The 24545-nt window shown below is 36.3% G+C and overlaps 5 long non-coding RNA genes and 1 pseudogene across 8 annotated transcripts; 5 read left to right on the top strand and 1 right to left on the bottom strand.

Annotated features, from left to right (window-relative positions):
• Window positions 1-5783: 5783 nt before the first annotated feature.
• Window positions 5784-7131, bottom strand: LOC149159993 (transcription factor bHLH36-like; annotated as a pseudogene). Its single transcript, XR_016261178.1, has 3 exons — window positions 6558-7131; window positions 6052-6422; window positions 5784-5958 (listed from the first exon to the last, which is right to left on the bottom strand). The product of XR_016261178.1 is annotated as a transcription factor bHLH36-like (transcript).
• Window positions 7132-8555: 1424 nt separating this feature from the next.
• On the top strand, window positions 8556-9621 carry LOC149159994 (uncharacterized). 3 transcript variants are annotated; one of them, XR_016261181.1, is made up of 4 exons: window positions 8556-8722; window positions 8954-8991; window positions 9087-9316; window positions 9509-9621. It is a non-coding gene; the product is annotated as an uncharacterized LOC149159994 (long non-coding RNA). The 3 variants fall into 3 exon arrangements; XR_016261179.1 differs by having other exon boundaries at window positions 9087-9621; XR_016261180.1 differs by having other exon boundaries at window positions 8556-8712; window positions 9087-9621.
• Window positions 9622-10540: 919 nt separating this feature from the next.
• LOC149159995 (uncharacterized) lies at window positions 10541-11032 on the top strand. The gene is made up of 2 exons (XR_016261182.1): window positions 10541-10727; window positions 10920-11032. It is a non-coding gene; the product is annotated as an uncharacterized LOC149159995 (long non-coding RNA).
• A 2016-nt stretch (window positions 11033-13048) lies between these two features.
• LOC149159996 (uncharacterized) lies at window positions 13049-14448 on the top strand. The gene is made up of 3 exons (XR_016261183.1): window positions 13049-13223; window positions 13319-13409; window positions 13741-14448. It is a non-coding gene; the product is annotated as an uncharacterized LOC149159996 (long non-coding RNA).
• A 928-nt stretch (window positions 14449-15376) lies between these two features.
• LOC149159997 (uncharacterized) lies at window positions 15377-15826 on the top strand. The gene is made up of 2 exons (XR_016261979.1): window positions 15377-15437; window positions 15769-15826. It is a non-coding gene; the product is annotated as an uncharacterized LOC149159997 (long non-coding RNA).
• A 73-nt stretch (window positions 15827-15899) lies between these two features.
• On the top strand, window positions 15900-18361 carry LOC149159998 (uncharacterized). Its single transcript, XR_016261184.1, has 4 exons — window positions 15900-16232; window positions 17776-17846; window positions 18013-18156; window positions 18284-18361. It is a non-coding gene; the product is annotated as an uncharacterized LOC149159998 (long non-coding RNA).
• Window positions 18362-24545: the final 6184 nt, after the last annotated feature.

The raw sequence follows: 24545 nt of genomic DNA on the forward strand, positions 1-24545 counted from the left end.
AATATATAATTTTTAATGTCAAATCAATCTTGACACCCGACATGTAACAAAAAAATAACTAAAGCTAGTTCTGCTAAAACTCAGAAATTCAATCGTGCATACTATTAATTCCAATTTATTATTTGAATTCGTACCTTAAGTGGTGCATCTGTAGAATTTTCTCCATCTGCATCTGACTCACTGCTGAGGAACTTCGGGAATTAGAGTCCCCCAAATTCTAACTTTGTGTTAGACCATCAGTTTTGATTTATATCTCTGCTTAATGTAGGGCTAAGAGGGTTTTGAAGATGCTCAGTACTATATTTTAGATTTGTTCATTATGGCAAAGACTATCAGCGAGGAAGAGGCACTTCCAGGACACTTGATCCCAATTTTTCTTAGGCGCCTTTCCATGTTGTTAGGATAATTAGGGAGCATGTTGTATGAAGTCCTAGCTGATACCTTTTTAGATTTTTTCATGATGGAATTTTTGTTGAGGTTGTTTTGAAGTTGGTGCCACTCACGAGTTACTATAAGGAGAGAGGCCATTCAGTGTATGAGTCAGGGCTTTCTCTTCTGCTAGAAGAAAGAAACCCTCACAAAATGTAAAAACCCTCACCAATCGTTCCAAGAGTGAAGCCAAGTACTCCTATGGGTAGAACAGAGCGTATGAGTGCCTAGTTAATGTTCTTGAAATCAAGGGTTGTTTCTTGATATTGGTGGCTCCGCGGGCCAAGCCGAGGCACCTCCTCGTGCATTTTACCTGAAGCCATTTTATCAGATCCTGGGCTGTGTTCCATTGCTCGGCCTCGGCCCCTCATCTCTCTGCCATCTCTCTGCCCAACCTGTGCTGCTCATATCGGCAACCCATTTCATTAGGTTAACTTTTGCACTATCAATTTGGTTAACACAAACAGTTATTATATGAAACTATATCAATCTGATGGTACACCATTCTCCAATCGTCTAACACTTGATCCGACGGTGTAGACCAATGAAGAGTGGCAGATAGGAGAGTTGATTTCAGAGGGGAACACCTTATGACGTAATTAGTAATAATCATCATATGTATATTGTTTTGGTAGCATTCAATAGTATATTCTTAACAGGAATTTTTATATGGGTTTTGTGTTTGGAATCTAAAAATTGGTGTTCGGAATTTAAAAAAGGTAACCATATATATTGTTAAAACAACATTATGGATAGGTAAAAAATAATTTATAAGGTTGAGGAGAAGTATTATTAATAGAATTTTATGGTATTTAAAAACAATTTATAGTGACAAGAGTTGATTGAAAAGTATATGAAAAAAATCATTAACATTTATGAGTGGGAATATCTATTATATGATATTATAAAAGGTGGCCAATAAACTCTTTTACAGTGCTTCTATAATTTGTTTAAAAATAATTTGCTAGGTGCATCTTCAATCCTTTTACCAAAAGTGACAATTATTAATCATCAACTAAACCTCAAACTTTAAAGATGCAATAATACTTACATTATGATTTCATTATGATTTTTTTAATATTTATTAAGAAAACTAATAATCATCACCAAATCTTTAACTTGTAATCACAAAGTTTTCACAATAATGATTAGTGATTATTGCCAATAATTATTAGTAAATAAATTTCATTGAAACAAAAAATCTCCATTCATTTCCATTACTAAATAACTATGTATATATACAAAAAAAATGTACATCAAAACATTATAGCTTGATTAGGCACATATAAATGTTTGTCACAAAAAATTATGAGTAGTGTTGACTAATTAAAATCCCGCAAGCCATTGCGATTATCTATCATCACTACACCCAACAAGCTATCTCATAACTAAGATTACTCATTAAATATGTTTATAAAAAAAATACCTTATAAGTTAGACCCCTCCCAATAGGAAATTTATGGGCGATAAATCAGCATGTGTTTTCAAATTATAGCTTTTAAACTCCAACTAATATTCACTACATAAAATTACACATCATTAGAATGACATGTTTCTTCTCCCTCTTTGTTTTATAACACAGGGAAACCCACCTAAATATAAATAAATGAAGAATATCCTTCCTTGACTGTGGTTGGTAGGTTATTTCTTAGATCATCTCAATGAGAAGTGTAATTATCATGGCATATGTGGTATCCATTGGTTTGATACATATAAAACTTGGGTTGTTGTATGACATTGCTTTGTTGCAAATAACATGGCTATATATGTGGTCTTAAACTTTATGATATGGCTTAGGGTTTAGCCGAAAGGTTTTGTTAGATATAAGCTACGATGGTTAACTACCATCATGAGGCATGTCATATGTACATATGTGAATAATTTTTGAAAGCTTATACTATATGGTTTGGATGAGCGCATGTATACACATGGTATACATTATGAATAAAACTTCACATTGTGAATTAATATATCATTGATGGCACAAGCTTGCAGTGTTATTAGATAAAAGGATTAATGTTTTTGTGGAAATAATCTCCTATAAAGTTTATGGTTGATATGATCTATATTTCTGAACAATAAAACACATCAGCATGCTTAAACAAATTATAATATATATGTGAATCTATCGGCTGGAATATATGGGTCACTGACAGAAATTGGTTAATGTGGTTTTGATTACATTTACATAAAATGGTCATAGTTGTGTCATTTAATGGGAAATGGCCTCCATAAGGCTTGACACTTTTATTTATGCATTGTATTTATGATTGGCGGTGTTGTTGATCTGGTACTAAATTTGGTTGACATGTTGGAGTTACTTTGACATATATGTGCCCATTATTTAAAACTCTTATTTGTCTAGCTTGCTATACCTACGACAACTCACCTCTGAATCATGACAAGTGAGTTGGGTTGACAAATTCCACTGGGTTATGTTTTAATCATTGAACAAACTAGCATGTTAAACCCTATGTCTCACTAACTCCGCCACTCACTACTGCATTTACTCCCCATCGTCTTCACCACCTCGAGCCATGAAATTCACTTCTTGTTATCCTTTAGTTGTGAAGGGTTTCATTCCTTCTATTATCACTCATTCTAGACCCTGCACTAGAATTCAGTGACAGGGCTGCTCCTCAGATTGTCATTTTCTTCTACTTTCAGACATTATTTTTCAACAAGTATGTTTTGAACTCGTTTTCTTTCATTAACAATATGAACTTCTCTTAGTTTTTTCTCCCTATTTTCCCTGCCTAGTAATGGTGTGTGTTAACGTATATATATATATAAAGTGGTAACAATATTTGTCCCATAAATTTGCAAAAAGTGTTGCACCGAATGTCATTTGGGTTCTTGCACAAAGTTATTTTTGTTAACTCCTTCACCATCCTATAGTCATTCCCCAATGCACTATGACCTGAAGCCCTTAAAGTCTATTAAGCCTTGGGCATACATCGCGTGGCATAAAAAAAATTGACTTATTCATGACCACTAATGGTTATTGTAATAAACTTGACATGATTTGTTTAGTTACTGACTTAATAAATTAAAATCCCCCATCGTTATTGATAGTTATTATTACACTCCTTGGGGAATTTGTTTGGAAATGTCAATTACTCAATCAATGGTTCGTAAAATGATTTCGTTTTCATATGTTTTGTTTAGTTACTGACTTAATATATTAATTCGAAATTGATTCTTGAGAGTCCTCATAATATCGTATCACTGGTTATTACTTGTTTTTCAATTAAACAGTGTTGGCCCAAGTGTATCTTTCTGGTTATGCTACTATTTAATAAGGTTTTTGATTTTACATTGAGATTACATAAATTTGATTTTTACAATAAATTAAATTTTGTGAGATGTATTTATATTTTTTTAAGTAACTTCTCATTCAAAATTATTCAATATATACACATTTTTAATTTGATTTTTCCCAAAATATAACTTAACTTGAACTCAGTGCATTTGAATTAACTCACTCTCCTAAATTTAACCAACTTTAACATGCTGGAATAATTATAATTTCTAATAACAATGACCTAAATGCCGGAACCAAATTTTCCAACCCTGATTGTCAAATGCTTCTCCCATACAATGGAGGATGAGCCTGCGAAGCTTGCAGGTTTTCATAAACACATGAGCGGTGCAAAATGGTTTAGCAGTGGCTTTAGTTCATATGTTTTCTTTCCGAGCTCTATTAGCTTATTTTCTTTAGTTCATATGTTTTCTTTCGGATCTCTATTAGCTTATCTTGGAAATAAGAAATGTATTTAGTGGCTTCCATCAGTTTTGTCCAAATGTGTATTTTGTCTTACAAAAATAAGAAACGCAATTGAAATCATTGACCCTTTTCTTTTTCTTTAAACACTTGGGTTTCATATTAAAAAAATTGGCAAATAAAAGTAATTGCCCTGCCACGTTTCTTTTTAATATTTTTATTTATATCACTCAGATAAAGAAAACTCAGATCCTTCCTCTTAATCTGTTTTTTTAGTTTATCAATTATTGGTTTCTTTCTTTGTTTTTATCTCATCCTGCTGGAACCGATTTCAGTGTATATATTTTGCATTTTCAATTTACAAGCACCTTGTTGTTTGTTTCTCTTAAACAGGTTGGCCAAAAAACATTTTACCATTTTTATGTAACATTTTTCTTAGAATGGAATACAACTATTTATTTCACAAACAGTAAAATAAAATTATTTTTATAATATAAATATAAAATACAATATTCCTTGTCATTTAATTTTTTTATATTTTAAGATTTTTTGAGTTAATATTGCCTCGAAAATCCCTAAAGATTTGCTGAATCAAAAATTTAATGTATGTGCTCAGCACAATTTCTGTGCTCAAATAATTCTTCAATGTGTTAAAACAAATCAATATTTTAAACCGTAAAAGAAAACAATAATAACAAAAATATTATTAACAAAATAAAACAAAAACTTAGAACAATTAAACTGAGATATTTTTAATAACTAAAGAGTATAAACTTTTTAGCAATTTGACAAAATACAATAAAATAAAATAAACTTGCTAAAACTTCACCCAAATTTTTTTGTAAATGTAAAAATAACATCCATAATTTTATTTTTTTTAAATGAAAATTCTCCATAAAGCCCCATGCCAACAAAGTTCTCACACAAAAGTTTCCTTTGATACTCTTCTTAACCAAACAGGATTCAAAATACAAAAAGGTAAAAAATGCCTTATTCTTACTTAGTTAAGGAACTTTGGATACTCCTAGTAACAAAACAGGATTCAAAATACAAAACTTATAAAAAGTACTTATTCTCATTTATTTAAGCATGTGACCTTTCAAAATACAAAACTTATAACAAATGTTTATTCTCATTTATTTAAGCATGGGAACGAAGACATACACAGAAACTTCATGCTTAGGCATTTCATAAGGCAGAGAATATAATTTCTACTCCTACATAGTGGAAAGAGTGCTTATATTTATTTATAGAAGATAAGAAGAATAACAGAGAAAAATGAAAAGAGAATTCCTATGACCGCAATAGACCAACGAAAAGAAAAACTGCTCCCACAGAGAGGAAAAAGTGCTTATGGCAGAGAATATAATTTCTACTCCTACATATTGGAAAGAGTGCTTATATTTATTTATAGAAGATAAGAAGAATGACAGAGAAAAATGAAAAGAGAATTCCTATGACCGCAATAGACCAACCAAAAGAAAAACTACTCCCACAGAGAGGAAAAAGTGCTTATATTTATTTAGACATGTTTGTTTTAAGTCTGTCACAGTAGTCTTAAATTTACAGTAGTCTCGAACAGCCTTGTTCGAGAAGTGAATATCCATTTCAACAGAATTATGAAGCCAGAAGAAAAGTGAACTATATACGCAGCCACAAGAATACCCATTTCAACAGAATATGCAGCCAGAAGAAGAGTAAGCTATACATTACTGTATCATGGAATTTTATGGAAGATTTCCATTCATCAAATGATCAATTCTCCCGTGTAGGACAGCGCTATCAAATTGGCGAAAATCTGAGAGCTGCAAGGTTAAGAAGTAGAAACGTTACACTACTCTGAGAAAAAAAATCAGATAAACATCCAGAGTCAATGGTTTCATACAATAATACATTACCTTTGACTGAATGCTATAAAAGACCCTATCATTTATAGCAGAAACAGTAGCATCAACAACTTCAAGTCCGGCTTCTTCCAAAGCCATTAGCAGAATAGAAAAGTCAATCTGATTTTTGAAAGTGTTTACGGTGACTTGAATGCCTGGACCAAATTTGCAAACCCTAATTGTCTGATGTTTGTCCGGTTCAATGGGGGCTCGAGCCTGGGAAGCTTGCAGTTTTTATAAACACATGAGCTGGTGGAAAATGGTTTAACAGTGGCCATGAATTTTAGCTCATCTCTTTTCTTTCCGACCTCTATTACCTTCTCTTGTAAATGAGAAATGTATTTAAAGGCTTCCAGCAGCTTTTCCGATAATGTGTATTTTGTCTACAAACATAACAATAACAAGTAAAATCATTGCCTCTTTTATTAATATGTTTCATCTTGAAAAATGGCAAATACAAGTAAAGCCACTGCCTCTTTTTTTTTTCTTTGAATACTTTTATTTATAGAAAACCTAACCTTGCGGTACTCCTCGTGGAGTAGCGATATCAGTATTGAACAAAGCGCTTTCATCTTATTTCGCCTCTGCCTTTCCACCAGTTTCTGAATATTCCCAACACGTACCCTGCTGGCCTCATGATGATCACCACCACCTCCTCCCGCTGCTTTCTTCTTTCGATGGCTCCGCGTCAGTGGCAAACTAGGGTTGCTGGAATCCAGCAAAGAATTTGCTGCCGAGTTACAGGTTAAAATTTGAGTGGGGTCGCCAAGGTTGGCTACGCATTTTGGCCAATATTGAGTGAGCGCCTGTGAAGAATCATCCTCGGGAGTCTGATCAAGCAGCACCACCGGCCCTAAAGAATGTGTTCCGAGCAGGCCGGAATCATGCGGCTTTTCGGTGGAGAGAGCATCAAGTATTACCACTGCGGGGGCATCGGCATCAATACAACTTCCGGGTTTAAGAAAATTCATCGACTGGGTCGGCGTTTGCATGTGAATGCCTTCATTAGTATCAATATGAGGAAGACACGCTGCTGCTTGAGAGTAAGATGACGAACACGGGTCGTATGCACATTTACAGGAATAGCTTCTCCTCCACTCTCCCCGCCGCAGCCAGATAAATGAAGAGGAGTGAGGATCTATTACTAAACAAAAAATCAGAGTTTTCAACTCTATGTCCCAGTCAGATGTATTCCTTGCCAGGGGCAGGCTCTTCTTTCCGTTCAGATTTGAGGGACAGGTAAAAGTGGAATCATTATTGTTGAATTTTACTGTAGATGAAAACGTTTATTTTAATGTTTTAGATAAAAAAATTAATTCGTTTTGCATGCGTTTCTGGGGTAAAGTTTTGGTATTTCATATATGGGATAAACAATTCTGCCTAGTTTATTTTAATTTTCTCACGTTTTGAAACACCTTAAAACCCCACGGTATCATTTCTAAAGTTTTTGTTTTACCAAATTTCAACGAAAATATGGTTTTCCAGCATATGGAGTAAACGATGTACTGTTTCTTTGTGATTACGATGAGCTGGTAAGCCGCAAAAGGAATAGATTAGGGAATGTGTTCCACGATTGGAAAAGGAATAGACGAAGGAAACTCATCCCTGCACATGTTCTAACCCTACTTAGGAAGCTATCTAAATTTTTATGTTTGGAGGGAAAGAATGATTCGGAACGTATTATTTTGGGCGGTCATATAATGTTGCTTTTTAAATTATATAACTTAAAGTAGATGCGACAAATATTAGATTATATTAATATTTTTTAAAATATATGATTCCATAAATCAAGTGTCAAGCTGTAAACCTCGTCAAAACATTGACCATTCATATGCGCATCATTTGATATTTATAGCTAAAAACATTTTTTGAAAGATACACATGCTTGATGTTAATGTTTATGGTTTTAATTTAGGTCACTATTAAAGTTATTTAAAGTAGATGGGACAAATATTACATTATACTAATATTTTTTAAAATATATGATTCCCTAAATCAAGTGTCACGCTGTAAACCTTGTCAAAACATACTTTGACCATTTATATTCATATGCGCATCATTTCATGTTTATAGCTAACAACATTTTTTGAAAGATACACATGCTTGATGTTAATGTTTATGGTTTTAATTTAGGTCACTATTAAAGTTATTTAAAGTAGATGGGACAAATATTACATTATACTAATATTTTTTAAAATATATGATTCCTTAAATCAAGTGTCACGCTGTAAACCTTGTCAAAACATACTTTGACCATTTATATTCATATGCGCATCATTTCATGTTTATAGCTAACAACATTTTTTGAAAGATACACATGCTTGATGTTAATGTTTATGGTTTTAATTACGCCGTAAGGCGTTTCCCTCTGAGATCCATCCCCCATTTTGCCTACGTGTCCTCCTCTGACGCCGTACGATGAGATGTTAGACGATTACAAACACCACAACCGTCGATCAAAAATGTCACTGAGGCCAATCGCCGGTCCGGGTAATGAAGAGCGCGGAGTGCCCATCGCCATTCCAGAGGTAGGGTTTCTCCAATGGTGTTCTCCAGGCGGGCGTCAGGACTTGCCTCCTCTGGATCCCTCGGGAGATTTGAAGATGATGTGACCACTACCAAATATCTCGATCATCCCTGTTGCTGTTTCTAGGGTTAGATCGAACGATCCAGGTGAGCGCAGGTCAGTTCAGGTGTAACTACCCCTGCCCCCTCCACCGTTTCATCGGGTCATTTGTCATGCATACTCAGCTCTGTAAACCTCTGTTGTGTGCAATATCAAACCCGTGTCCGAATTGACCTTTGTCTCATGCTTGGGGGGCATTTTCATTGTCATTCAGCTTTCCGATTAGCAATTGCTCAGGTTTATCTCTTATTTTTTCGTTCCATGAACCCCTTGGGACTTCTTCTGCAGAATTTCTAGAGAGATTGGTTGTTCGAAATCACTGAGAGGTAATTACTCTTATGTACCCTGGGTTTCTTCTATACATATTTATAAACTTTGGGGTTCGTAACTTCCTCTAACCCTCCATTAAATTTTGTTGCAGGTTTGGTCAAGGAGCCAGATTCCCTTGCTATGCTCGAATACCAAGTTCTCGATGTCGCCGAAGTAGACTTCCACGAACTCCAGTCATCATGGTATTCATATTATTTTCAATCCTCTCTTCTTTTAAACAAGGAAAGGTTATTTTCCATCTTTACGCATTTTCTTATGGCAAGGTTAATATCTCTCGGTTTCCATTGCGGCATCAGACCATTCACCAAAAGAAGTATTAAGGTAAACAATCCCTTTTTACTCATGTACTGCTTTCATTCCAGGTTGGAATTAGTTTGTTAAATTGTCATTAGCTTTTATTTATAGCTTAGGATCCAGAGGAACTCTGGCTGGTGTACTCATATTGGTTGCTTTCAAATTCTTGACTTTGTACATCCCAGCGCCAGATTCTTACATTGAATCCTTTGCTACCAGGTACTACTTCGATTGTTCCCCTGGTCGACCATCTCGTTAAAGCTTGCTGGCACAAATTTTCTGAGTTCTTATAGCTCGCTACAACTTGTTATTTAATGTTGTAACTCTCAGCATTAGTTGTCAGTGATGTCTAGGCCAGAGCTGTTAGGGTTGAATCTCAAATTTCACTTCACGGGAGGTTGCTATGCGCTGTATCATGTCTCGAGTGTTGGACGTGCAAGGAGCCAAAACAGAACTAGAAAAGCAGTTTCACCTCCTTTTTTCACTTCCAGCCACAGGAAAATGCTCTAATATTGTGTAGGTGATTGTGTAGGTAAAGAAGAATGAAGGAGGTGAAATTGTCGTTTCTCCAATTTTAGTGTTCTTCTTTTATACCACAAAGGTCACATGAAAAAGGGAAGAACGTCAATTTTGGTGTTCATCCCCTTCTCCAAGTCCATCTACCGCTGTCACTATTCTGTCTGCTCGAGGAAAAGTTGTCGGCACTCTAAACCACTTTGCTCTAGGAGAAGCTGCCGGCACTGCAAACCACTTTGCTATAACAAGACACCAAGCTCAAGAAAGAACATATCCACTGTATCTGCTATCTGCTCTACTTTGTATTTTGCCATTCAGGTGAGCGCAGGTCAGTTCAGGTGTAACTACCCCTGCCCCCTCCACCGTTTCATCGGGTCATTTGTCATGCATACTCAGCTCTGTAAACCTCTGTTGTGTGCAATATCAAACCCGTGTCCGAATTGACCTTTGTCTCATGCTTGGGGGGCATTTTCATTGTCATTCAGCTTTCCGATTAGCAATTGCTCAGGTTTATCTCTTATTTTTTCGTTCCATGAACCCCTTGGGACTTCTTCTGCAGAATTTCTAGAGAGATTGGTTGTTTGAAATCACTGAGAGGTAATTACTCTTATGTACCCTGGGTTTCTTCTATACATATTTATAAACTTTGGGGTTCGTAACTTCCTCTAACCCTCCATTCAATTTTGTTGCAGGTTTGGTCAAGGAGCCAGATTCCCTTGCTATGCTCCAATACCAAGTTCTCGATGTCGCCGAAGTAGACTTCCACGAACTCCAGTCATCATGGTATTCATATTATTTTCAATCCTCTCTTCTTTTAAACAAGGAAAGGTTATTTTCCATCTTTACGCATTTTCTTATGGCAAGGTTAATATCTCTCGGTTTCCATTGCGGCATCAGACCATTCACCAAAAGAAGTATTAAGGTAAACAATCCCTTTTTACTCATGTACTGCTTTCATTCCAGGTTGGAATTAGTTTGTTAAATTGTCATTAGCTTTTATTTATAGCTTAGGATCCAGAGGAACTCTGGCTGGTGTACTCATATTGGTTGCTTTCAAATTCTTGACTTTGTACATCCCAGCGCCAGATTCTTACATTGAATCCTTTGCTACCAGGTACTACTTCGATTGTTCCCCTGGTCGACCATCTCGTTAAAGCTTGCTGGCACAAATTTTCTGAGTTCTTATAGCTCGCTACAACTTGTTATTTAATGTTGTAACTCTCAGCATTAGTTGTCAGTGATGTCTAGGCCAGAGCTGTTAGGGTTGAATCTCAAATTTCACTTCACGGGAGGTTGCTATGCGCTGTATCATGTCTCGAGTGTTGGACGTGCAAGGAGCCAAAACAGAACTAGAAAAGCAGTTTCACCTCCTTTTTTCACTTCCAGCCACAGGAAAATGCTCTAATATTGTGTAGGTGATTGTGTAGGTAAAGAAGAATGAAGGAGGTGAAATTGTCGTTTCTCCAATTTTAGTGTTCTTCTTTTATACCACAAAGGTCACATGAAAAAGGGAAGAACGTCAATTTTGGTGTTCATCCCCTTCTCCAAGTCCATCTACCGCTGTCACTATTCTGTCTGCTCGAGGAAAAGTTGTCGGCACTCTAAACCACTTTGCTCTAGGAGAAGCTGCCGGCACTGCAAACCACTTTGCTATAACAAGACACCAAGCTCAAGAAAGAACATATCCACTGTATCTGCTATCTGCTCTACTTTGTATTTTGCCATTCAGGTGAGCGCAGGTCAGTTCAGGTGTAACTACCCCTGCCCCCTCCACCGTTTCATCGGGTCATTTGTCATGCATACTCAGCTCTGTAAACCTCTGTTGTGTGCAATATCAAACCCGTGTCCGAATTGACCTTTGTCTCATGCTTGGGGGGCATTTTCATTGTCATTCAGCTTTCCGATTAGCAATTGCTCAGGTTTATCTCTTATTTTTTCGTTCCATGAACCCCTTGGGACTTCTTTTGCAGAATTTCTAGAGAGATTGGTTGTTCGAAATCACTGAGAGGTAATTACTCTTATGTACCCTGGGTTTCTTCTATACATATTTATAAACTTTGGGGTTCGTAACTTCCTCTAACCCTCCATTAAATTTTGTTGCAGGTTTGGTCAAGGAGCCAGATTCCCTTGCTATGCTCCAATACCAAGTTCTCGATGTCGCCGAAGTAGACTTCCACGAACTCCAGTCATCATGGTATTCATATTATTTTCAATCCTCTCTTCTTTTAAACAAGGAAAGGTTATTTTCCATCTTTACGCATTTTCTTATGGCAAGGTTAATATCTCTCGGTTTCCATTGCGGCATCAGACCATTCACCAAAAGAAGTATTAAGGTAAACAATCCCTTTTTACTCATGTACTGCTTTCATTCCAGGTTGGAATTAGTTTGTTAAATTTTCATTAGCTTTTATTTATAGCTTAGGATCCAAAGGAACTCTGGCTGGTGTACTCATATTGGTTGCTTTCAAATTCTTGACTTTGTACATCCCAGCGCCAGATTCTTACATTGAATCCTTTGCTACCAGGTACTACTTCGATTGTTCCATTGGTCGACCATCTCGTTAAACCTTGCTGGCACAAATTTTCTGAGTTCTTATAGCTCACTACAACTTGTTATTTAATGTTGTACCTCTCAGCATTAGTTGTCAGTGATGTCTAGGCCAGAGCTGTTAGGGTTGAATCTCAAATTTCACTTCACGGGAGGTTGCTATGCGCTGTATCATGTCTCGAGTGTTGGACGTGCAAGGAGCCAAAACAGAACTAGAAAAGCAGTTTCACCTCCTTTTTTCACTTCCAGCCACAGGAAAATGCTCTAATATTGTGTAGGTGATTGTGTAGGTAAAGAAGAATGAAGGAGGTGAAATTGTCGTTTCTCCAATTTTAGTGTTCTTCTTTTATACCACAAAGGTCATAGGAAAAAGGGAAGAACGTCAATTTGGTGTTCATCCCCTTCTCCAAGTCCATCTACCGCTGTCACTATTCTGTCTGCTCGAGGAAAAGCTGTCGGCACTCTAAACCACTTTGCTATAGGAGAAGCTGTCGGCACTGCAAACCACTTTGCTATAACAAGACACCAAGCTCAAGAAAGAACATATCCACTGTATCTGCTATCTGCTCTACTTTGTATTTTGCCATTCAGGTGAGCGCAGGTCAGTTCAGGTGTAACTACCCCTGCCCCCTCCACCGTTTCATCGGGTCATTTGTCATGCATACTCAACTCTGTAAACCTCTGTTGTGTGCAATATCAAACCCGTGTCCGAATTGACCTTTGTCTCATGCTTGGGGGGCATTTTCATTGTCATTCAGCTTTCCGATTAGCAATTGCTCAGGTTTATCTCTTATTTTTTCGTTCCATGAACCCCTTGGGACTTCTTTTGCAGAATTTCTAGAGAGATTGGTTGTTCGAAATCACTGAGAGGTAATTACTCTTATGTACCCTGGGTTTCTTCTATACATATTTATAAACTTTGGGGTTCGTAACTTCCTCTAACCCTCCATTAAATTTTGTTGCAGGTTTGGTCAAGGAGCCAGATTCCCTTGCTATGCTCGAATACCAAGTTCTCGATGTCGCCGAAGTAGACTTCCACGAACTCCAGTCATCATGGTATTCATATTATTTTCAATCCTCTCTTCTTTTAAACAAGGAAAGGTTATTTTCCATCTTTACGCATTTTCTTATGGCAAGGTTAATATCTCTCGGTTTCCATTGCGGCATTAGACCATTCACCAAAAGAAGTATTAAGGTAAACTATCCCTTTTTACTCATGTACTGCTTTCATTCCAGGTTGGAATTAGTTTGTTAAATTGTCATTAGCTTTTATTTATAGCTTAGGATCCAGAGGAACTCTAGCTGGTGTACTCATATTGGTTGCTTTCAAATTCTTGACTTTGTACATCCCAGCGCCAGATTCTTACATTGAATCCTTTGCTACCAGGTACTACTTCGATTGTTCCCCTGGTCGACCATCTCGTTAAAGCTTGCTGGCACAAATTTTCTGAGTTCTTATAGCTCGCTACAACTTGTTATTTAATGTTGTAACTCTCAGCATTAGTTTTCAGTGATGTCTAGGCCAGAGCTGTTAGGGTTGAATCTCAAATTTCACTTCACGGGAGGTTGCTATGCGCTGTATCATGTCTCGAGTGTTGGACGTGCAAGGAGCCAAAACAGAACTAGAAAAGCAGTTTCACCTCCTTTTTTCACTTCCAGCCACAGGAAAATGCTCTAATATTGTGTAGGTGATTGTGTAGGTAAAGAAGAATGAAGGAGGTGAAATTGTCGTTTCTCCAATTTTAGTGTTCTTCTTTTATACCACAAAGGTCACAGGAAAAAGGGAAGAACGTCAATTTTGGTGTTCATCCCCTTCTCCAAGTCCATCTACCGCTGTCACTATTCTGTCTGCTCGAGGAAAAGCTGTCGACACTCTAAACCACTTTGCTATAGGAGAAGCTGCCGGCACTGCAAACCACTTTGCTATAACAAGACACCAAGCTCAAGAAAGAACATATCCACTGTATCTGCTATCTGCTCTACTTTGTATTTTGCCATTGGCATGTCTACCTGTAATATTAGTGTCTATGTAATACATTGTGATTTCGATGACATCAAGGGACTCAATGAGAAAGCTGTAGTTCTAACTCCTAAACTACTATTTTATGTGTGTTGATTCTTGAATACTCCAATTTCTTGTATGTTTGATGTAGGAATTAGTTGCATCAATATTAATATTTTGTAAATCTTCTAAATTTTTGAATATATATATATATCCTTGTCACATTTCGAATGTTGCTGTGTCCTGTGTTGGACGCTCGTATCCACGTCTCTTGCATGTCCCAAGTCCTGGTGTTGTGCGACCTAGAATCCCATGATGAATTGAATCACAGATCCATTTTTAATTTCAAATGAGTAGAATTGAAAGAACATTTGATGTTGAGTCTCTCCAAGTTGTTTGAATCAGTTGTTTTCTTTTGATGCATTATATACTTGAGATTCAAAGTACTTGAATAAGTTGAAAAAATTTATATGCAGAAATCTTCCAAACTCATCTCGTAAAGGGGTTCTAGCACCAAAATTGGCCCTTCTAGCTTCGCTGCAGACACTGTAAGTGCCTATTACTCAAATGAAGCTTGCACATGAGCCAAGTTTTTGTACAGTTATAAGTTAGTGTAGAAATATGAATATGTTTGCCGAACTGTTGACATGAACAACCTCGAGCAAATTGGTATCTTATGCAGGAACCTTCGTGCAAACAATATCCTGGGTACCATACCGAGAGAACTTGGTCAACTAAAGAATCTACAGAATTTGGATCTGGCTTTGAATTGGCTTAGTGGTGCCATTCCCAATGAAATTGGAAATTTGTCAAACATTGCCATAATGTAAGATAAATCCAATCTGGTGCACTTTGATCGAGCCCAACGCTGGATATTATTAACAAATGCATTAGCATGTCTCCCTTTTGATTATTTTAAATGCACTCGCATAAGTATATACCTTCTTGTGCAGATCCCTGGAGGGCAATAATTTGGCAGGCACCATACCTCCAGAACAGCAGTTGACTCGGTTTTGGGTGCCAAGTGGAGCTTTGTCCAGGGCCAAGGCTAAAACTGCAGTGGGTCCTTTGGAAACTATCTGGTAACTTTTCTTCATTCATTCTTCGTTTTATTCAGAGACAAGATGAAATGTTTTTAATCTTTTTATTGGAAATTTCAAGTTGCATTATGCAGACAACATGGTGCTTACTCTATAAAGTCCAAGATCCTACTGGAAGTTACTACTTAGTAATGGGCAAAATGGAAAGAAAACTCTTTTCTTTTTTTTCAATATCTATTATTCTTAGTATCCATTTAGGGGTTGGGGGTGATGGGAGGAGGGTTCGGTTCCAGACATTTTTTTTCTTCCTGTTCTTACTGTTTTTTAGGTCTTGGGCTTCCTGAAATTTATAAAGCCTTTTATCTTTTGGCAGCAGAAAAGCCATCATTCAAATTAAGTGTGGCTGATTACAAGGAACTAACTAGAGATGATGCAACGCGGAAATGGTCATTTTCTCATGGGGTTGTTAACAACTTGGACTGCTCAAAATGTAAACATTAGAAATACTGATCGAATCCTCTTGAAACAGAAGTTCCAGCTGGCTACGAGAATCCTTGGGTCTGGGAAACCGTGGGTTGTCAGATGAAAGCAAGGGAATTTGGATGGTGGAGGATGAATGCTGGGATGAAAATTACCCAATGTCTCTTCCACAGTGCTATCTCGCTTGACCTCTTCTCAATGTTCATGGGATGCTGCAACCATGGTGGGGTGGTGATGATGCTTCTGCATCATTGAACTTGGTGGGAAAAGGTGCTTTTGAAGTAATCTGACTGTTGACATCCACTTTGAATTTGAAGTCAATATCTCTAAACGTTGTATGCATGGCATTGGATAAAGGTGACAGTTACTTGGAGGCTAATTCTCATTTTGTCGGTGTTTTTTATTACTTGGAATTTTCTGGATTGGTTGGCCTTGGGAATCACTCCTACTCAGTTAATTTTCTTCTACACTTGTCTCCATAACCCACAGAATTCAAGGCACTACAGTCACAAACAAAATTTTAAGAGTTTCTCATCATTGCTTTTGGAGATTTACATGTGGGTCCGCAGATTTGAGGTGTTTGAGAGCAGATTTGCACAAAGAATTTTAGCAAATTAATGATTATAAGAGCTGATCTGAACATTAGCTTGGTGTCCCATCAATTTCTCAGCAGAATTTAGGTGTAACAATTGAATTACAGTAAACTAATTTTCTGATACCAAGTGTCTTTGTTGGTCAAAGTCATTTTTTTTGCACTTTAGATCACATAAGGATCTCTCCTGAGGGCAGAAAAGCACTAGCCCAAAGTGCAGAGGGAGTATACAATAGGTGACAATGTACCCTCCCTAGTTCCCTTTTAATTGGATGGCTTCTAAGCGTTAATTGTACAGAGAACTTGGAACTTGGGAATGTATGGCTTTGTATATGCAACCATTTGCCCTATGAAGCTCTATAGTTGGATCTTCTATGCTTGGCTTCAACCTTGTAAAATTTTGAGCAATCCAATTATTTATCAGGAAAATAACACTTCTCAAACTACATTTCTCTAAAGTTTGTTTACAGAATTTGCAAATCTTATTGCACTCTGAAGTTGTAGGATGCCTTTTTTGCTTTTGTCAAACCTGCAAAGCGCACAAAAATTTCGACCATGTTTTGGCAGGTGCCTAGAACTCACCCACTATGTCACTCTTAAATTGGTCAAAGTCAGTTTGTGTTTCCAGGGAACCTTTATTTTCCCTAGAAAAATGAGGGCAATCAGATGATCATTGTATCTAGTTGCATTGATAATAGAGAGTCAATTTAGAACACAAAAAATAGTGTGCACATTCTAGAGCAAACCACTTTGCTATAACAATACACCAAGCTCAAGAAAGAACATATCCACCGTATCTGCTATCTTCTCTACTTTGTATTTTGCCATTGGCATGTCTACCTGTAATATTAGTGTCTATGTAATACATTGTGATTTCGATGACATCAAGGGACTCAATGAGAAAGCTGTAGTTCTAACTCCTAAACTACTATTTTATGTGTGTTGATTCTTGAATACTCCAATTTCTTGTATGTTTGATGTAGGAATTAGTTGCATCAATATTAATATTTTGTAAATGTTCTAAATTTTTGAATATATATATATATCCTTGTCACATTTCGAATGTTGCTGTGTCCTGTGTTGGACGCTCGTATCCACGTCTCTTGCATGTCCCAAGTCCTGGTGTTGTGCGACCTAGAATCCCATGATGAATTGAATCACAGATCCATTTTTAATTTCAAATGAGTAGAATTGAAAGAACATTTGATGTTGAGTCTCTCCAAGTTGTTTGAATCAGTTGTTTTCTTTTGATGCATTGTATACTTGAGATTCAAAGTACTTGAATAAGTTTAAAAAATTTATATGCAGAAATCTTCCAAACTCATCTCTTAAAGGGGTTCTAGCACCAGAATTGGCCCTTCTAGCTTCGCCGCAGACCTGTAAGTGCCTATTACTCAAATGAAGCTTACCTGTAAGTGCCTATTACTCAAATGAAGCTTGCACATGAGCCAAGTTTTTGTACAGTTATAAGTTAGTCTAGAAATATGAATATGTTTGTCGAGCTGTTGACATGAACAACCTCGAGCAAATTGGTATCTTATGCAGGAACCTTCGTGCAAACAATATACTGGGTACCATACCGAGAGAACTTGGTCAACTAAAGAATCTACAGAATTTGGATCTGGCTTTGAATTGGCTTAGTGGTGCCATTCCCAATGAAATTGGAAATTTGTCAAACATTGCCATAATGTAAGATAAATCCAATCTGGTGCACTTTGATCGAGCCCGACGCTGGATATTATTAACAAATGCATTAGCATGTCTCTCTTTTGATTATTTTAAATGCACTCGCATAAGTATATACCTTCTTGTGCAGATCCCTGGAGGGCAATAATTTGGCAGGCACCATACCTCCAGAACAGCAGTTGACTCGGTTTTGGGTGCCAATTCCAACAGCTTGGGTAAAAGTGAGCTTACAGTTAGCCATTTGAACAAGCTGTTCCCATGGCCAGATTACACAATTTGAAAACTTAATGTGTACAAGATCAAAATTCATTCAGTAAATAGCAACTTTGAGCATTGAAATAGATAATAAGAGCAAGAATTCCCATAGCTGACCAATCTCATAGACAATCAGTGCAACCAGGACCTCCCTCAAGCCAAAGAAGAAGTGGATCATTTGCTGGATTACTTTCTGACTTCACAGAATAGTAGAAAAGTTCTCTTCCATTGGCCTCACTAACTGTCACATACCTGCATGAATATGAAGAAAACACAAAGACTTTCATGCAGTTAATTGTTCATCCAATAGAATATAAGAGTGGTAGAATCACATCTGTAAGCACTCCATATAACAATTTTCGCTCCTAGTCTTTTACATATTTTGAACTCTCCATGCAACAATTTTGACTTTAATATTTTTTAGCTTCAATTGTCACCAAATTTATTAAGTATCCATAGAAATTAAACTCTGTTCAAACATATTCACAGTCTGTGCATAACAATTAGATATCTGTATATCTTTTATGTTTTTCTGTCTTTCTTTGTCATATAAGCATGCACTCTACAAGCTATGAACATTCTACAAGCTATGAACTCTTTGGTTATGTTCTTAATCTTTGCATAAGTACACAGCTAATTGTTTATTTACAAACAGGGGCAAATTCATGCATGCTATTTTTGAAAATTTTTGAAAATGACTGTGTTAATGAATAAATATTCTTTCCAGTGAAAAATCTGGCACTTTGAATTTTTTACTTTCAATTATTGTTACATTTGAACATGAAATTTATTCATGAATAAATATACTTTACCTTGGATAGATATGGCACTTACCGAGCATATATCTCATAACTAATATTGCCATGATATCCTGGAAAGGACTCCACTCTGGCATTTGCAGGTGCTGCCTTGCAAGTCAGCTGAAGTGAGGTGATAATTAGAGATATAATTACATGGGTAGTGAATAAATTAACCACAAATTGCATGGACTTCGTGAGGGAAGACATTGTTATGGAAATACACCCAACCTCACTTCAATTAAAAAGAAAACCGTGTGTCTATACATATATATTTCTCGAGTGCACTTCTAATAGGCCTCGAAATGTTTTGATATATATGGACAGTTCATTAAAGACAGTGATAATTCTTATTTAAAATGATTCAGTTATTTTCATGACTCATTTGAACATTTAAAGATTATGTCAAATCGTACGTATCTCTATCAGTGTGAATATCCTCAGGCTAAGTCAACAGAATATTTTCTACATTGCCCCTTCAAGATGATCAAACGTTATCTTCTCTACCTGCCATTCATTTCAGCCTGCCAGCCGGTGTAAAGACTTCTTGTATCCATGTAATCCCTGGAAAATAGCATCCACGTCCATATCCTGGAGCTTATCTGATTGCCGATTTTCTGAATATTTGGCAATTGGATGGACAACGATATGGGCACGGTTAAAAATTTCATGGTTTTTATGTCCGCCTGATTATTAAATATTTGGGGAATCTGCAATCCAGATAAAACACTTAGTCAAAAATTTGACTGCGCCTCCAAATATTTGGGGATTCTGTAATCGAAATAAAAAAATGCTGTCAAATATTTAACTGCTCCCCTAAATATTTGGGGAATCTGCAATCAAGATACCAGACAAGGCTGTACCCAAATCCAAAAGTGAGAAGACTAATTAAGTTGTTGGAAAGAGGATCCACAGTTGGATATTTATGCCATGGGATGTTAGGCAAGCTACATAATTTCTGATAACCAGTTCCTCATTTTTCAGATTTCATAGTTGGAAATCATGTTTTGTCTTTGTATCGAAATGAATGGCACTGAGTGCTATGAATTTCACCTAGAGTACTCAGAAGCATTTTGAATACATTGGTGTTTCATCTAGAGTGTAAGTACTCGGTACAAGTAAAGTTAGCTTCATGTTCTCACCCATAATGTTTGCCTGGTTCGTGACCAACATCATGATAGGATAGTATAATATTGTGAAATATTATCTTAGAGCATTCAAGGCATTCAACCCATATTATATAGCAAAGTACTCGGTACAATTAAAGTTAGCTTCATGTTCTCACCCATAATGTTTGCCTGGTTCGTGACCAACATCATGATAGGATAGTATAATATTGTGAAATATTATCCTAGAGCATTCAAGGCATTCAACCCATATTATATATACTATTACTTTCATGAATATCACTAATAAGGATGGGTGATGCTTGTAGGTTTAGTCTTATGTATAACAGGTATTGATTATTCGCATGATGATATGTGTCTAATTTTATCATATAGTATACTTGGAACTGCTTTCTAACTGAATTGATAAATCCATACCAATGATTTTCTCAAACAAAATTCGTAACTTCATCCCAATTATTTATGTTAAAGCTATACAAATAGAAACACTAACATCAGTGCTTTGTTCTGGCTGGATCCAGTGCGGAGGCCATGTTTGCAGACTTGGGCCATTTCAACAGGAAATCAATCCGGGTCCAAGCTATATGTCAAGGACATAATTATTAGTATTTCATCATACCTGCGTGCTTCACCCTCAAGTTTTAGTACCATAATGAGAAATTTGGGTTTTTCGTTGCAGCTTGCTTTCTGTGTGTTGGTTTACCCATCTCTGCTTATCACATATACGAGACAAGTGACTTATTTGATAGAAAACCCAGGGGACATAGGCTCTACATTTTACAAAGCAATACTACAGCCCGTGTATTGGTTAATGTTCATTGTTGCCACTTTAGCAGCCATTGTAGCCAGTCAAGCATTGATTACAGCAACATTCTCAATCATAAAACAGTCCATGGCTCTTAGCTGCTTCCCTTGATCTTATTTTCCACCACAGGGATGAAAAATGTTGCCTTATTTAATATCATAATGTACTGATATTTCAGTATATAATGAAAATTCTAAGCATTTACCATGTTTTAAATATGCATTCATTTTTAAATTTATGGAATTTATGGTAGATTATCTACGTATGAATCATGATTTGAAATCTTGGAATTGTAGAAGAAGAATACCAAAGTTTTGTGATTTTTAGGTTATCATTAGATAGCAAAAGATGGACAACATATTACAATGTGTTTTTAAATTATGTTTTGGAAGAGATAAAAGTTTTGATAGCGTTTTCAATTTACTTCAGTTTTGATAGTGGATATGTCAGCTTGGCTATATGGAGATAATTAGAGCTATTTAATACTACTCATTGTTTGGTGAATTTGAGATTCAAAGTTTGTCTACCAAATGTTTTACAACAAATTGACAACATTGGCTGGCTTGCTGCTTGAATTCGCATCAGCTCTTGAAATGTCACCACTTATGAATTACCAACGGAGAATAATAGCATATATATGGTTAGATATTTTATTTTTCTTACTTACATTGTTACTGGTCTTGATGGTGTTGTTTTGTTTGTGGCGAATTTTAAGAAGAATTGATCACGCTCCTTTGGAAGTGCCAGCCCTTGATGCTCAGTTGTGATGTAAAATACAGGAAGATAGAAACCTTTGCATTGTTGTATTGATAATATGTTGTTTTTATTGACTTTTGGGGCTTGGAAAAACTTGTTTCCTTCAGTGGTGAGAATATTAGAAGGATAATCTATGACAAATAGTGCACGGGACATCGTTTACACAAAATATTTTGCTTATACTACCCTTCACTCTGTTTTTTGCTATCTCTGAAGGCGTTTATCTATCATCTGTATTGAATAAGGTACCACAAGGAGGTTGGTGTCCCTTCCTAATTGCAACAATTTTTCTGACCATAATGTTCTCGTAGAACTATGGAAGGCAGAAAAGTATAAATATTTAGCACGGAGAAAACTCAGCATAGAAGGTTTGAATGGATTGCTTGCGAGGGTGAATTCACGTGTACCATGAATTTGTTTCTTTTGCAGTAACCTTATTTTTGGCATGTTGCTATTCTTCCACACACTACTATTACTTACCCATATTCAAAACACACATCACTAATAGTTTCAAGTGTAACTCAATATCATCCACCTTTGCATTCAACAATGTCCATTCACATGTCATTATTCTTCTACACACTATTATTTATAAAATATCTATATTCAACATACACATAACTAACAATTTCAATTGCAACTCTTTATCATCCACCCTTGCTTTCAACAATGCCCATTCACATGTCCCTATTCTTCCACACTTTATGCCTTACGGCGTTTCCTTTGCAACATCAGGTGCAAATGCTAGTTTAGTTCACTATTATAATTATTTAAATTATGTCTCGTAAGTAATGATATTGACCATTGTTCAATTTTTTCCTCAACATAAATTGCAATAAATTGCAATGAATAATGTTTGAATGTTTTTTTAATAAAGGTTGAAAATTTATTAAAAAATGTTTTATTCATCCAAACATAATTGGGAAGAAAATTAATAAATTTGAAATCTAATCAAAATAAGAGAAAATTAATAAATTTAAAATCTAATCAAAATAAGATAAGTGGATTGTATCAATATAATAAAATTAAGAATATAATAAGAAGAGTTGTATTAAAAGAAATAAGAATTATTGGAAAATGGGGAAATGCCAAAAATCACATAAATATTTGAAGTAAATGGACATTTATTCATAGTATTAATTATTTATATAGTCATGTTCTTCTAACGTCACTTACTTCTAATCATATACATAGCTATGTCATTTATCATTAATTTTAATATATAATTAAAAATAACATTTTTCAATCAAATGTAAATAATTATAACAATTTTAATATTATCTTCTCATTTAAAAATGACCATGAAAATATTTCTAGCTTATTAAGTCACTATCACACATATCAATATCTTCATTATTTTGTAATCGAGCCCTGCTCTATTGGAGGTTGCCCGAGGTAAGTGAACATTTCTTTCCTTTCTGAATAATAAAATACATGTTGTTATTTCTCATTGTTCTTTGTTATTGGTTATAATTCTTTGCATATTTGGTATTCTAGTATCTTCTCGTAGGTCAAGAGCATAACAAGTGGTATCAGAGCACTTTCCAAGGCCGATGGGATCTCCATTTTTAGCGGATTTTTTTTTCGCTAGATACGTGTTCCGGCGTCTTTAAACCATAGGATCTGTCATTAAGCGCATAAACATGCGAATTTGGGGAGGCATGCATGCAGGAAATACAAGAGATGATCATGCTTGTTGAACTCCCTTGTAACCCCTAGGGGTACCCCTTCGAGTAGTAGCGCATTAGACATAACCGCGCAAATTATCTTCCATGTGCCCTCTAGGTTTATTGGAAGCCCCCTAGGCTCACCTGAAACCTCGTCCTAGATAAACTATCGATCATCTTGCTACTACAGTACACTGAGAATAGCACTCGGGGAGATTACTCACGCATATGATAGGGTAGTCGAGTAGTACGGCTAAGGGTACGGTTGATCCTCCTTAGTTAGTGGCCTGAAAGATTGGGCCAAGTACTACTATTAGACCCTTATGTATATTGCAATATGTAGCACCTAGCACTCCTTGAGACCATAGTTCCCTTGTCTCTCTACAAATCGCTTATCATATTCTTTGCTAGATCAGATCTATCAGGTTGGGTTCTGTCGCAGCCGCAACAATTAGATCCGCCATTCAGATCTAGCAGCGAGAGTTCGATCGCTGCCACATTCCTACTCACACTTTGTAGTTGATGGTTTCACAGATAGATCTGACTATTTGTGCAGGGAGGCTTGTGGCTCCTATACCTTGGGGTGATTCTTGTAGGACATTGGTCAGGATTAACTTTTCTGAGAATTGGCTACTACATTATTCCTAAGCGACGTGTAAAACTCTGTTTGGAGTAAACAAAACAAAACAAAAAAAAAGTCAGAGGCCCTCCCGCGATGATTATAGTAGACTTATCCCATAAGAATCAGGATGACGGGCTGAGCAAGGTGGTACCATTCACTTGTTGGCTTCAAATTTTCAGGTGGTCCCAAATTTTTTTTCACAGTAACGACAAGTGCACTGGATCTGTGCCTGGTACAAACTACAGCTCAAGCTATGGCCAATGAGAAGATAGACACCCTTGAACAAAAGTTGGAGGACTTAACAAAGAAAATCCAGTCCTTAAATGACGCAATCACAAAGGGAAAGTCAGGGTTACAATCGGA

The sequence above is a fragment of the Pinus tabuliformis genome, chromosome 5_2 (assembly GCF_031772625.1).
Source record: "Pinus tabuliformis cultivar Carrire ecotype Pingquan chromosome 5_2, CPIR1, whole genome shotgun sequence".
Lineage (NCBI taxonomy): Eukaryota > Viridiplantae > Streptophyta > Pinopsida > Pinales > Pinaceae > Pinus > Pinus tabuliformis.